The following is a 15,220-nucleotide window of genomic DNA, read 5'->3' as shown; positions in this document are numbered from 1 at the left end:
CCAAGGCAGGAAGAAAGAAAAAAAATTTTTGAAAAAAAATTATTGAAAGAGAATCTAACATGAACTTCGCAGAAAATATATATTTTCTTTCTTTTCTTTTCTTTTTATGGCCACATCTGCAGCATATGGAAGTTCCCAGTCTAGGGGTCGAATAGGAGCCGCAGCTCCTGGCCTATGCCACAGCCACATCAACACAAGATCCTAGCTACATCTGCACCTACACCACAGCTCATGGCAATGCTGGATTCCCAACCCACTGATCAAGGCCAGGGATCGAACCCACATCCTCATGGATTCTAGTTGGATTTGTCTCCACTGCACCACAATGGGAACTCCCAGAAAATATTTTCTTAGTGAAACTTTAGCAATGAGTAATCAAATCAATCAAGGTACAAATATTTTTCCCTATTTTGAAACAATTTTATGAACATAAATTTTAAGTGTTCATTAAGGAATAGTTAAGGGATAGTTATTTTTTTTGGGGGGGTTATTTCCCCAAAAGAACAAAATAATGTCATTTTCAGCAACATAGATGGAACTAGAGACTCTCATACTGAGTAAAGTAAGGGATAGTTATTTGTTAAATGAGTTTATGAATTAATACATTTGATTAAATGCATTGGTTTATAGTCTCCTGCATGTAACTGCAAATGGTCTTTACAAAATTGCAACATAATCTGACAGTGTTATTACCCACTTTGATATATAGGCATATATATAAAGAACCTTATGGGAGACACAAGGTTCTTTACTTAGAAGTGACTGATTGGTCAGGCTGGGAACACAACTATATTTTCTGCCTCTGAGAGTTTTTGCTACCAGATAGTGTCCTTTTCCAGTGGGCAGTGATGATTTTCCCTCATAGGGTTCTAACATTGATACCATCTCTTTATCAGAAATTCCAACTCTGCTACTGGCACCAGTGATTAGATCTCTACCAGCTTATAAATATACAGTGGAGGGAAAAAGTAGTAAAAAAAAAATCTATGGATTGTGGAATAAAAGAAGTCTTAAGGTTGGCTCTGATGCCTACATTTACTGAGAGTTTAGACAGACTGCTACTCAACCCTAGATCAGAGTGATAATATCAAACTAGAACAAAATTGTTTTGAGAGTCAATAGCATAATTGTAAGAAGAGAGTTGAGAGTAAATATGCGATGAGGTGGTTTTATTGGAAAACCTTAATCTTATTGTTAACTTACCAGCACTGCCCACCTCTTGCAGGGTTTTCTTTATCACATAGGGAAGGTCTAGTAGTATGTTTTCCAAAAGCCCCTTCTCTGTGTGGTTCTGAGTTAGTCTCATCATGAGAGCCACCTGAGTGATATTTGGATGGAGAAAAATTGGCAAGATTGGGTGAAGTGCACTAACAATAAGCACGGACTCTGTTGGTGGGAGATGGGGTGGGGGATCTGAGTGACTGGAGATGAGACCAGAGCTGTTGTGATAGGAATGCTGCCCACCCAGTTTAGAGGTTCTGCCACCCTTTCATGTGCTAGAACACCACTTTGGAATTCCACCAGACTGTGTGGTTGGTTCTGACTGATGGGCTGGAAAAGAGAGTGACCTGTACCCCTTCAGGACCCAGCATCCAGCTGCTTCTGAGCCTCCCTCTTCCCTGTGACGTGGGTGTAATGCTCAAGGCCGCTGCTGCTGGGAGCTTGGCTGGCTGACAGACTGCAGTGGCCTCTGCACTCTCATTGGGCTTGTGCACGATCAGGAATCAAAGCCAAGCTGTGTGTGGTGGACAGAGTGACATCTTTCCAAAGGTGCCTGCATCCTAGTTCCTGGAATCTGTGAATATGTTACCTTACATGGCCAAAGAAATTTTGCAGATGCGATCAAGTTAATGACCTTGAGACCAGACTCTTCTCTCGGGGGTGGCAGGGGGGAAATGGGGCGATGTAATCAGAAGGGTCCTGAACATGTCAATGGAGGCAGAGATTGGGCTGGTGGGATTGTTGGCTTTGAAGATGAAGGGAGGGGCCAGGGAATTTAGATGGCCTCTAAAAATTGGATATAGCAAGGAGATGGATTTTTTTCTGGAGGGATTTTAGCCCACTGAAACCCATTTCAGACTTCTGACCTCCTGAACTCGAAGATGATAAATTTATGTTGTTTCAAGCCACTAAGTTTGAGTGATTTGTTAGAGCATCAGTAGAAAACTAATACACTGTTTTGAGCATCTGAGGCTTAACTTTTTTATTGTAGAACCATAGCCAAGTCTTTCTTGACTGATATAATACTCTTTTATCTTTTTTTATGGTCAAGACTACTAGTAATAAAATACACTTCAAAATTCTAGTGGTGGTTTTTCACCTAAACAATATTTATAATCTGCTTCAAGTTGTACTCTTCCTATTCTGGGGGGGTGTGATAAATCAGAGTATATATAAAATTTTAGATATTATTATTACTATATACATATTTTATATAATTTTATATAGGCATTTAATATAAATGCCATAGAGTCCCTGTCTTTAAGAATTATTTGATGTTGTTATTTTAGAATCCCAGTTTTGTTCTCACTCTTCATTGGATTATAAGATGTAGAATAAATTTTCACACTACTGGATAAGACAAAGAACTATCATCTGTAGATACTTTGCAGGTGATAAACTAACACAGTCATTTTATTAATCAGTTAATTAGGTGACAGTCTGTTCTTCCTTTAAGAAGATAAAAGTGGTAAACTGGCAAGTGAATCATGAAGTTGAGATCAATAGGAAATTTTATGGAAGAACTTGACTCTAGTGTGACAGGTATAATGAGAGGTTAGAGGCAGAGCTATTGTGAAGAGGTGAAGATAAGAGGTGTCTTCAGAATGTGTTTCTTTTTCTGTTAACTTCCACATGGACTCTCAAGGTGACTAAGCTGAATTGGGGCTAAAAATATAGAAGGAACAACAAAAAGGAAAGTATCTTTTCTTTTTTATTTTCCCCCTTTATGGCTGCCCTGTAGCATACGGGATTCCCCGACCAGGGATCAGATCCGAGTCTAGTTGCAACCTACTCTGCAGCTGTGGTAACGCTGGATCCTTAACCCACTGCCCCCTGGGGATACAACCTGTATCCTGGTGCTGCAGAGACAGTACAGATCCCATTGTACCACTGCGGGAACTCTAAAAGCATTATTTTCTGAGATTCAAGAATTTCTCTGTATGTAACCTAGACACAGAGCTGAATGTGAGACCTGGACTCCTACTTGAAATAATACACTTAGACCTAGAATCAAGTAAAATGACAACTATCTTTTGTAGTGTAAGAATCTGGAGAATAAAGACTAAGGACAAGGAATGCAGGGATTCTAGTTTATATCTGACATCTTCATCTGTTTTGTTCCTTTCTTTGTCTTTTATCTATGCACCTCATATATCCATGCATGTGGCAGGCACATCACACATGAGTGTTTGCAACCACAGGTGTGTGTGTGACCCTTTGCCAGGTATCCAGGAAGACTGTCAGAGTTGCTCTCCCTAGAGGTGCATGGGGAGAAGAAGACAGCTTTCTCTGTATTTCCCCTGAAATGCTCCATGGAATGTCCCATTCTGGGGCAATTAGAAAGGACTGTGTCGGGGAATGTCGGGCATGCCCATTCTCCTCGCCCTCCACTCCCTACCGACTCTGGGGCAGAACTTTCCTGCTTTTCCTCCACACTTGCTTGAAGTTTTGAGAGCTCGCTATTGACATTAATGTTGTAAGGTCTCTCTACATCTGAGAGGTGGCATTTCTTGATGTCCTATCCATGACAGCTTTGTGGCTATAAGGTTCATCTTTAAGATGAACCTCTCTTAGAACCATCTAGCTTCCTATAATTTTTTTACATTCTTCTCTGTGTGGGAATATGCTCAGAAAAAGCATCACCGTGATCATCATTTTTCAAAACAGTTTTCTCTTAACTTCCTTAATCAACACCGTTGATGCACATATGTAGAATCGCCATGTGAAGTTCTGCCTGTCAATATTCTCTAATCAGAGATTCAATAGAAATAAAGCAATCTTTAATTATTATTTAATCTTTACTTATTATTATAATTATTTAATTATTCAGCAATCATAATACTGAAGAATTCTACTGTCGTAAAACACATTCCAGTTCCTGCTTAGCTCGAATACTAGTAGACCTCCAAGGAAAACTGTCCTGTGGCCTCTTTGGGTATCATGTGGTTTACGTTTCCTCCTGTGTATTTTCAAGTACTGTTTGCATGTATGGATTTAAAATCATTTAATGATTTTAAAATAAGAGCATAAAATGAAATTCCATGATACTAAATCATTTTTTAATGTTTAAGTTTATATGATGAGACAGAGACCAAAGGAAGGAAGGTATAAACACAAAGGTTAAAAGGGTGCGTGTGGAGAAAAAGTGTGGGAGAGAGGGAGAAAGAAAGAGGGAGAGGGAAAGAGGGAGGAAGGGAGAGAAAGAAAGAAAGAGAGATTGAGGGTCCTCACAGGGCATCTCTGCTATGCATTTTCCTCAACTTCTCTTTCATTCTTTGTCTATTACTGTAACAACTTGACTCCAACACTTAATTCTTTATCATCTCCCAATGCTTGTGCTCCTTTTCCTTGAGATTAAAACAATAAATATTGATTTACTCTGACATAGAAACTGAAAATCATCAGTTTTAACTGAATCTAAATCTACTAAAACACACAGTTTCAAGATGTTCATTAACTATAGTTGGTGTATGCGTGTGTGTGTGTGTGTGTGTGTGTGTGTGTGTGTGTGTGTGTAAAAGCATAAACTTTGGATTCATGTATACCTGGGTTCACGTTCTAAAATTTTCTAGTTATGCAAAATTGGTCAAATATAGTAAATTCTCTGAATTTGCTTTCCCTTTAAAATAGGATCAGTAATATCCTATTATCCACAAAGGACTGTGGGGAATGTTAAATTAGATAATGTATATAATGTCCTTAACACATACTGTAAGGACTTGCTAGGGGATTATTTTTGTTATTATCATAATTTTGTTACTATTGATATTAGAACAGCTGAAAATACTTAATTTCAAGTAATGAACATGCTTTTATTACTGTTAGTATAATGTTGATGGCAACTAATAAATGCACACGTGTAAAGAAGAAGCTGGAGTTCCCATCATGGCTCAGCAGGTTAAGAGCCCAAATAGTATCCATGAGGATATGAGTTCAATCCCTGACCTTGCTCAGTGGATTAAGGATCCAATGTTGCCATGAGCTGCAGCATAGATTGCAGATGTGGCTTGGATCCCATTTTGTTGTGGCTGCAGTGTAGGCCAGCAGCTACAGCTCCAATTCCACCTCTAGCCTGTGAACTTCCATATGTCATAGGTGCAGCCCTCAAAAAGAAAATAAAAATAAGAATCCGATCAAAGAGTTAAGGAGTTATTCTTGTTACCTATCGTCTTAATAGGTAAATGCTGAAGAAGTCAGATAATCAAAGAGAAGTGTTCAGATAGCCTTAAATTGAAGTCAAAGTTCAATTTCCTTAACATCAGATCTGAGGAAGGGGAGTGAAATGGCACAGCACTGGGGAACAGGAGGAGAAGATGTGCTTTTTCAAGTTGGAAAATCTATTCTGACTTTGAAATTCTAAAGTTAGAGGTCGCTTCACTGAGATTTCAGGCCAGTGCCATCGAGAGAATCATGACATTTTTTTGCTCTAAATACAAGGTCCTGAAAGTATTTTAAAATGATTCCGAAAGCTCATTTTTCAGGAGCTAACATTTGAGAAACAACTTTTCTATGACACTAGTGACAATAAATCAGAAACATACTGATTAGGTTTACCCTGAGATGACTATGGGTTTAAAGAATAATGGCAAAATGATAGAAAAGACATGGTTTAGACATTGCTAAAGGCAATGCATTTGAGCAATTATTTAGTCAGTAAACCAAAGGACCTTGATTCTTTGCCTGTGATGCTATCACAGATATAAGATAAAAGTAGCTTCAACATTGCTTTGTATATTTTCATTAAAATTTTTTCTTTAAATGTTAGGGTTAATAATACAAATGCAAAATGAACCTAATCCAGCAATTCTATTACTAAATTTTAAACATTTTAGTTAAGTGCAGGTTTGGCAATGAAAGACAATTCGGGAGGGGTTGGGTATGATGATTTAAAAAATCCTTTTCCAGATTTGTGTTTTTATAGCTGGTGTTGTTTTTCTTTTATTTAAACTGTAGATATATTTCCTATTTTTCTTGGGTATAAGCTTATTTTGGTTCTCCCTAGAAACATGTATCTAGTGAGAACAATAAAAATAAATTAAAATGTATTGAAATGCATTATGAATAAAACACTATTATGACAAAATCTGTCCTTTCATTAGCTAGGGGTAGAAAGTTGAAGCCACTGAAGCAAAATTAATGGGTCTAAAGTGATACTGATTTGTTTTGATTTTCTTTACCTGCAGTCTATAGAAGCAGAGTCAATTGTTCCTGAAGATCAGTGGAAGTGACAACAGAAGCTGAATGATTACACAATTAAGATGAGAACAGAGGAAAAAAATGGGCTAAGTTGTCCTCAGTTGTGAAGGTATGAATGACTTGTGACCTCGAGTGCCTTTCAAATTAGGTCATAGCCCTGTGTATCTTTTAAACACAACTACCTTAAAAACTACAGGAGTGAAAGTTTAACTTCCTTCCTTTGATGGTGATTGAAACAGATCATTAACTACTATACAAAATTCCTACAAATAGCCAAGGTAATGACCAAAACAGCTTTGTGAAGACTCAGTAAAGTCTAAGTAATCTAATTTTGTTTCACGATGGAATGACAAATTGAACAAATGCAGAAAAATAGTTGAAAATGTTTTGAGTTGGTGAGAATTTCACTTTTACATGAGTAACAATCTGATTTTCTTTAAGCTGATATTTTAAGGTATCAAGTCAGTTGCTGTTTAAATTATCCTATAAGTTAACATATCTTCTATCATCTTTAACTAGACTAAAAATAGGCATTCTTGTTTAATTCCCAGCTCGTACTAGTTGGGGATGCAGAGAGTACCCTATCATTTAAATTTTAAGACCCTTAAATGATAGAAAATGTTAAGTAAATAAATGATTAAACATGACCTATTTGGCTCAAGGTCTTGTTGTGAAAAGGATTTCAATGTTTAAACTTCACAATTCTCAAAAATCATATTCTCAGAGTCCCACAAAGAAAGTTTCTTTGGACTTACTCTTTAAACCCCAAAGATGTTTAAAGCAATCTCTGTGGTCCCCATTTATCTTAAATACTGACACTGTGTTTTAACGGAAGTACCAAAGGTCTTTCAATAACTTTGTAATTGTAGCTTTGAAATCCACCCAAATGTCAAGTTAGACAATGGGGAGTATCCTATCAATTGCTTTTCTTATGTTACTGAATTTGATGTGATTCAATTTTTCCCAATACTGAGTGCCAAGCCTAAACCAAAAGATTAACTGATTAATCTATTATATATTTACTGGGCCCTATGCATTATTTGTCACTGTGCTAGGCTCTATGTACACAGCTTTGAGCTAGATTCACATGATGCCTGCCTTTATGTTCTGCACTTACTAGTTACATTGTACACTTATTAGTTAAGATGGCAATTAGACGTAGAATGACTAGGCACCGTGGAGAAGGGTGCTTACAAGCCCTAGCAGGGGAACCTAGTTAGCCCTGGAGGGGAGGCCAGGTGAAGGTCCAGAAATGGCTTTCTGGTGCCAGTAGAACATCAACTCAGACCTAATAGGTGTGGAGGACTTTTCTGGTGCAATGGAGGCAACAGTATGGAAGAGGCAGCAGCGTGATTGAGATCTGAGAGAGAGAAAACACCAAAGGCCAAATCAGGAATGGGATAGAAAGGCCATCAATCCCTAGAGCCCTGGTGTGAGGACAAGAGAAGCAAATTTGAGATTGCAGAGGAAGGTGAAGAGGAACCTGGTGTGTCATTCTAAGAAACCAGGCTTCACACCAGCACCAGTAAGGACCTACTGAAAGATGCACAGCATTTTTTTTTTTCTTGTCCATTCCTTTTTCTCTGCATTTTAGTTTGAGAAGATGTATCTTCAAGACCATTGATTGTTTTCTTGGTCATGTTCAATCCACTGATGAGCTCATCAAAAGCAGTGCATTTTTCATTTCCATTATGGTATTGTGATTTCTAGCCCTCCCTTCTGATTTTTCTTAGAATTTACATCTCTCTGCTTACACTGCCCATATGTTCTTGCATGTTGTCTTTTTAAAAATTAAAATCCTTATCATGTTATTACAGTTGTTTAAAATTCATGTCTCCTCATTCCACCATCTGTATCATAGTTGAGTCTGACTCTGATGCTAGTCTTGACTGTTCACATTATGTTTTATCTGGGTTTAAATATTTTTTATACAATGCTGGGAATAATATCATAGGTAATAGGAACTGAAAAAGGCCTTTAGTGTGAGGTTTTTTTTTGGTTAGTCTGACTAGGAATGAGGGCTGTGTCTAATGTCTACTGTATCAGTAGGTGACAGAGACTTAAAACCGCTCTAGTATACTTGTTTTTTGTCCTCCTTAAATTGAGTCTGTATCTTGCTGCTCTTTCAGATATGACTCGCTGTTAAACTGGAGCCCCATGGATGTAGTGGAAGGTGGGGACCAGGAGAGAATTTATTTTAAATCTCAGTCTTGTGACTGGTGTCCCTGATCTGTGACCTTCTTAAATTTACTAGTTATCTCTTTAATTATGTCTAAACCCATCCACCAACCTTCCAATTTCAGTTAGTAGATTTCATTTTTAGAAGTATAATTTGTTGCTTTTGCAAAATTTGTTGTTAGAGCTATGTTTTAAGCCCCCTTTATTTCTTGAGCAATATAATATGTTTATTAATTTTAAAGATCAATATCAGAAGTCCATGAGAATACCTTTCTGTGTTTATATCTGCTTACTCTTTGTTATATATAACTTTGGCTTGGGTTTTGTAATTTTTGACTATTAACAGTTTTTTTTCAAAACTTTGTGGCTTGAGACAAGGTAGGTCCATTTTCTCAAACGGCCTTGAAACTTAACATTTTAAATTTTAAGCTAAACTATTGGCTTTGCATTTTTCTCATTGACCAAGCACAGTGAGCTAGACCAAAAAACTCAGGTTATAGGCGCTTCTTTTAATTTTTCAGGAAATATTCCTCATACACCCCTTTTCCCTTTACTCAGTATAAAAATTTAAGTCCAAAGTTTGTTTGTTTATCAAGTTTATGAGAAGCAGGGCACTTTTGTTTCTATTTTACTCTCATGCTAAGGATGAAGCTTTTATGTCTCACTTTATGCTAGAAACCAACCTTCTAGATTCCCCTTTTGAGAGGCCTTTGAGCCTTCTTTTCTATTTTTGCAGCACTCTGAACTTTTAAATTCAGTTAACTTCAGCTCATTTTTTACATAACTGCACTCTTACCTTTGCTTAAATCTTAGCCTGAATATATCTTTTATAACAACGCTGGATCTGTTAGAAAGATACATTTGCATTTCAGCTACCAATTTAATTAGGGGGATTGCTGTATTGGTTATAATGTTGAGAAAAATACTAGTAGCATTCTGTGGGGACTGGAATTCTGATCTGTTCATCACCTAGGTAAAGTTGGTTGCAGATCTGCCTCTCCACTACACATCAACTTGTGGGGTACTGACAAATTCACAGAGCTAGATGTGCTTGTTTCTTTCATTTGAGATACTGACAGGATCTGGGAGTTCCCATTGTGGTTCAGCAGGTTAAGGACTTGACATCTCTATGAAGATGCTGGTTTGAACCCTGGCCTCTCTCAGTGGTTTAATGGCCTGGTGTTGCTGCAAGCTGTGGCATAGAGTAGCTCACAGATGCAGCTCAGATCCAGTGTTGCCATGGCTGTGGTGTAGGCCTCAGCTACACCTCTGATTCTACCCATAGCCTGGGAACTTCCATATGCCACTGGTGTGACCCTGGGAAAAAAAAAAAGAAATGTTGACAAGATCTATAGACAATAAGTGAAGTATATGGTAGATGAAACAGATACTGCTTTTACCACCTTCTCTGTATAGTAGCAGCCTGGCTATGGAGGAATTAATTTTTTGTCTTTGACTACCAACCCAAATTAATGACATTAGGAAGTTTTAAGAATATTTTTCTTCATCTTATTATTTTTCCTCAGTGACAATTTTATGCTTCATTTAGCCATTCTTTCGGGGGGTGGGTTCTTTTCATTTCTTAAGCATTTAGCAGATTTAAGACCACCTGAACCTCACATATTGAGAATACATGTATAAGCCAGAACATCTCCTATCTTTGGAGTCAGCTGGGCACTTTATAGCTATGAGCCCTTGGGAAACTTGGATATTTTTCTGTACCTCCGGTTCCTTATTGGTAAAATGGGAATAAAAGAGCCGCCCCCCCCCCCCCCCCCCCCGCCACAAGGTTGCTGTGAGTATTCCTGCCTGGAGCACAGTAAGTCCTATATGCATGTAGGTCATGATGGTGAAGGTGGTGGTGACAGTCGTGATGAAGAAGATGGGTTTGGGAAGGTGGGGTTGATGAAGAAAATATTTACAAGGACAAATCTTAGCATAACCCTTTCCTTATGTTTCTTTGTCCTGGGTTTTATATTTGCTCAGAATACTAATCTTGGTACTTCAAGATCTAAGTTTCTATGGAATGAGTTAAAGGTTCTGTTTTAACCCATATATATTTTTTTAAATAGGCCATTTTATTAGAGGAAGTACACTTTAATTATTTCTTCCCTAACTTGATCCTACTTTTGACTTCATCAGAGAATCATCCCTGACATTAATTCATTGGCATTTTTGAGAAGTTGGGCTAACCTGTCCAATTTCTCAAAGTGAGAAATAGGATAAGAATGATAATCCTTTAAAATCTTTCAACCACTTTGTGGGGATTAAGTCTAAGACTTTACCATATAAGCTCTCTAAGAAAAACTGGCCTTAAATTCACTTTGCAATTTCATTTCCTCCTACTCTGCCCCTTGCAATCAAGGCTGCTCACAAGTTGTCTGGTTGCACCATTGTTTCCACACCTTGTCTTTGGGCTTTGTTTAGACACCTCCCTCTACAAGAACACCTTGCTTTATATTCTATCCGTTCTAAATTGGCTCCCCATCTTGCCTCCAGATCTGCTCATTGGAATCCATTCTGTAACTGGATTGATGTTTGGAAAATGGAAATTGATCCTGTCAGCCCCCTGCTTATGTCCCTTAAATAGCTTCTACTTGCTCCAAGGAAGAGAATTACATCTCCTTAAGAGTTGCTAATACCTGCTTCATCTTTATGAACTTGCTGCATAAGCCAACTTCACAATGTGCTGAGTCACTCCAGCCCTTTTAGATACAATTTCCTCCATTTCGCATGATCTCCCAGTATCCTCCACTCATCCTGGACAAGGGAAAACTTTGTCCAATTCACCCCTCAGATTTAGAGTTGTTACATAAAAAAACAGGTCATCCACTTTTAAATTTGAATTTCATCTAAATAGCATAACTTGTTGTACAATTATGTCCCAAATATTTCCCAGAGTAGGTTTATACTAAAAATATTTGTGATTTATCTGAAATTAAAGTTCAAATGGGCATCCTGTATTTTTATTTTCTAAATTTAGCAATCCTACAAAGATTACAATGAAGCCTTCTCTTAGAACCAAATCATAGGATCTCTTTACATTCTAGACATCATATCGATAAACATCATACATGGAAATCATCGTCAATCAGTTTTTCTCTTCTACTAGGCAGTTTTCTCTTTGGGGACAGGGGTTGTATCTTTATCACTGTATTGTCTGTAGCCATTATTAGAGAAGCACGGTTTCCAGGAATAGAAACCATTGAGCAAAGATCTAATGAGTAAATGAGTGGGTGGATGATTGGATGAATGAATGTATTTGGATTGCTGGGGATCACCTCTTCAATAGGGCACCCCCTGAAGGAACTCCTTCATAATTATCTCTATATTTTGATAATATGTTTTATATCTTTCCTTCCTAGCTCTTACCACACATGTGCCATGCATGACTGTTAGGATTGCTTGTCTGCACGTCTGTGCATGTTTCTGGCTGATGGTCATCGGTGATAAGGGGCTTGATCTTCATCCCCTCATGGTTGTGCATTTTGCCTTTCACACTGATTTGTTATTTGCTGCTCCACACCAAATGGTAATTGTGATTTATTTATTTATTTATTTATTTATTTATTATTTTAATTTTTTTCCATTATAATTGATTTCCAGTATTCTGTCAACTTCTACTGTACAACAATGTAAGTCTATCATACATATACATATTCTTTTTCTAACATTATCCTCCATCGTGTTCCATCACAAGTGACTGAATATAGTTCCATGTGCTATACAGCAGGATCTCATTGCTTATCCACTCGAAATGCGATAATTTGCACTTATTAACCCCAGACTCCCAGTCCATCCCACTCCCTCCCCCTTTCCCTTGGCGACCACAAGTCTGTTCTCTAAGTCCATGAGCTTTTTTTCTGTGGAAAGGTTTGTATGTGCCATATGTTAAATTCCAGATATAAGTGATATTGCATGGTATTTGTCTTTCTCTCTATGACATTCTTCACTTAGAATTATAGTATTGGATTTACATCCATGTTGCTGCAAATGTCATTATTGTGTTCTTTTTTATGGTTGAATAGTATTCCATTGTGTATATATACCACATTTTCTTAATCTATTCATCTGATGAAGGACATTTAGGTTGTTTCTGGATCTTAGCTATTGTGAATAGTGCTCCAATGAATATATGGGTGCATGTATCTTTTTCAATGAAAGTTTTGTCCAGATATATGCCAACATCCATTCCTGATAAAAACTCTTATCAAAGTGGGTATAGAAGCCATTTACAACAAATCCATAGCAAATATAATACTCAATAGAGAAAAGCTGAAAGCCTGCTAAAATCTGGAACAAGACAAGGATGCCCACTCTCACTTTTATTCAACATAGTATTGGAAGTCCTAGCCACAGCAATTAGTCAAACAAAAGAGATAAAAAGCCAAATTGGAAAAGAAGAGGTAAAGTTGTCACCTTATGAAGATGATGTGATACTATATATAGAAAACCCTAAGGAATCCACACAAAATTACTCAAACTGATCAACAAATTCAGCAAAGTAGCATGATACAAGATTAACATTCAGAAACAAGTGGCATTTCTATATACTAACAATGAAATATTAGAAAAGGAATATAAAAATATAATATCTTTTAAAATTGCACCTCAAAATATTAAATATCTGGGAATAAACCTGACCAAGGAGGTGAATGACATATATGCTGAGAACTATAAAACATTAATCAAGGAAATTAAAGAGGATGAAAAGAAATGGAAAGATATTCCATGCTCCAGGTTGGAAAAATTCATATTGTAAAAATGGCCATACTACCCAAAGCAATCTACAGATTCAATGCAATCCCTATCAAATTACCTATGACATTTTTCACAGAACTAGAACAAACAATCCAACATTTATATGGAATCACAAAAGACCGAGAATTGCCAAAGCAATCTTGAGGAATAAAATCCAAGCAGGAGGCATAACTCTCCCAGACTTCAGGCAATATTACAAAGCTAGGGTAATCAAGACAGTGTGATATTGGTACCAAAACAGACATACAGACCAATGGAACAGAATGGAGAACCCATAAATAAACCCAGACACCTATGGTCAATTAATCTTTGACAAAGGAGGCACGAATATGAAATGGGGAAAAGACAGTCTTTTCAGCAACTGGTGCTGGGAAAACAAAAGCTGCATGTAAATCAATGAAACTGGAACACACCCTCACATCATGCACAAAAATAAACTCAAATTGGCTAAGGCAAGTTACCATCAAAACTTCTAGAAGAGAACATAGGCAAGACATTTTCTGTCATCAACTGTACAAATGTTTTTGTAGGTCAGTCTCCCAAGTCAACGGAAATAAAAGCAAAAATGGGATCAAGGGGATCAGTGGGATCCCATCAGTGGGATCAATGGGACCTTATGAAACTGACAAGCTTTTTCCAAGCAAAGGAAACCATAAAAAAAAGACAACCTTTGGAATGGGAGAAAATAGTTTCAAATGATGCAACTGACAAGGGCTTAATCTCTAAAATATAAAAAACTACTTATACAACTCAACAGCAAGAAAACCAACAACCCAACTGAAAAATGGGCAAAAGACCTGAATACATATTTCTCCACAGATATATAGATAGCCAACAAGCACATGAAAAAATGCTCAACATCACTATTAGAGAAATGCACATCAAAACTACTATGAGGTACCACCTCTCATCTGTCTGAATGGCCAACATTAACAAAATCAACAAATAGCAAATGCTGGAGAGGATGTGGAAAAAGAGAATCCTCCTATACTCTTGGTGGGCATGTAAATTGGTACAACCACTATGGACAACAGTATGGAGGTACCTCAGTAAACTATAGAATTACCATATGACCCAGCAATCCCACTCTTGGGCATATATACAGACAATGATTGTGCTTTAAAGAAGTGACGTGAGGACACTCTCTGGACAGGAAGCCCTTACTTGAATATGTGTGTCACATGCAGTTATTGACAAGACATGCATTTCAATGCCTTTAAAGTAATATAGTGTTTACCTCTTGGTTAATTTGCTCAAAGTCAAATATTTTATTTTAATAAAATAAGACAAAAGTTACCAAGACAATAACAATAGCTAATACTATGTGCCAAGTCATGTGCTATGTGATTTGAATGCATAATCTATATTAATTTTCCTAATTGTGTGGAAGTTGCTAGTCATTTCTCCATAGCTGCCTATTAAAGATGTGAAAATTATGCAGAGGGATGTCCCCAAGGCTCTAAATTTAGTAGATAGTGGAAAAATCTAAATTTTCCCTGCCAACCAAGGATCATGCTCTTTGAAATATCACACATCAGATAATATGAGAAACGACTGAAAGGACCTTTTTAACATGAAGAGAAAAGAAATGATTAATGTTGTCAGGTGTTTGGAGGATCAGACTTTTTGTGTGCTTCAAGAGAGCAACAGTAAGCCCCACAGGAAAAAATCTAAGGCTAAATAAGAGTGGGGTTTTCTCATACCTAAGACTATTAAATGTGAGTAATTAGAATTGGAATGATTGGATTCAGAATGGAATTGCTCTGAGGCACTTCTGCAAAGAGTACTTTGAACATTCCTGGAAGATTTAGGAGGTGGTATAGTGAAGGTGAGTCACATAGGGGACTCCATGCATAGATTACAT

The 15,220-nt window shown here is 37.2% G+C and overlaps 1 long non-coding RNA gene across 1 annotated transcript in view; it reads left to right on the top strand.

The window, feature by feature from the left end:
- Positions 1-6,404: 6,404 nt before the first annotated feature.
- Positions 6,405-15,220, top strand: part of LOC110256736 (uncharacterized) — a 111,424-nt gene continuing 102,608 nt past the window's right edge. The window contains exon 1 of the long non-coding RNA XR_002338653.2: positions 6,405-6,526. This is a non-coding gene — a long non-coding RNA (uncharacterized LOC110256736). The remainder of the gene's footprint in view (positions 6,527-15,220) is intronic.

This window comes from Sus scrofa, chromosome 14, assembly GCF_054392235.1.
Source record: "Sus scrofa isolate SSC_HxYL_T2T_F1_AM1 chromosome 14, Sscrofa_HxYL_maternal_Yorkshire_Landrace_v2.0, whole genome shotgun sequence".
NCBI lineage: Eukaryota > Metazoa > Chordata > Mammalia > Artiodactyla > Suidae > Sus > Sus scrofa.
The sequence above is the reverse complement of the archived record's forward strand: the minus strand, read 5'-3'. Positions and strand labels throughout refer to the sequence as shown.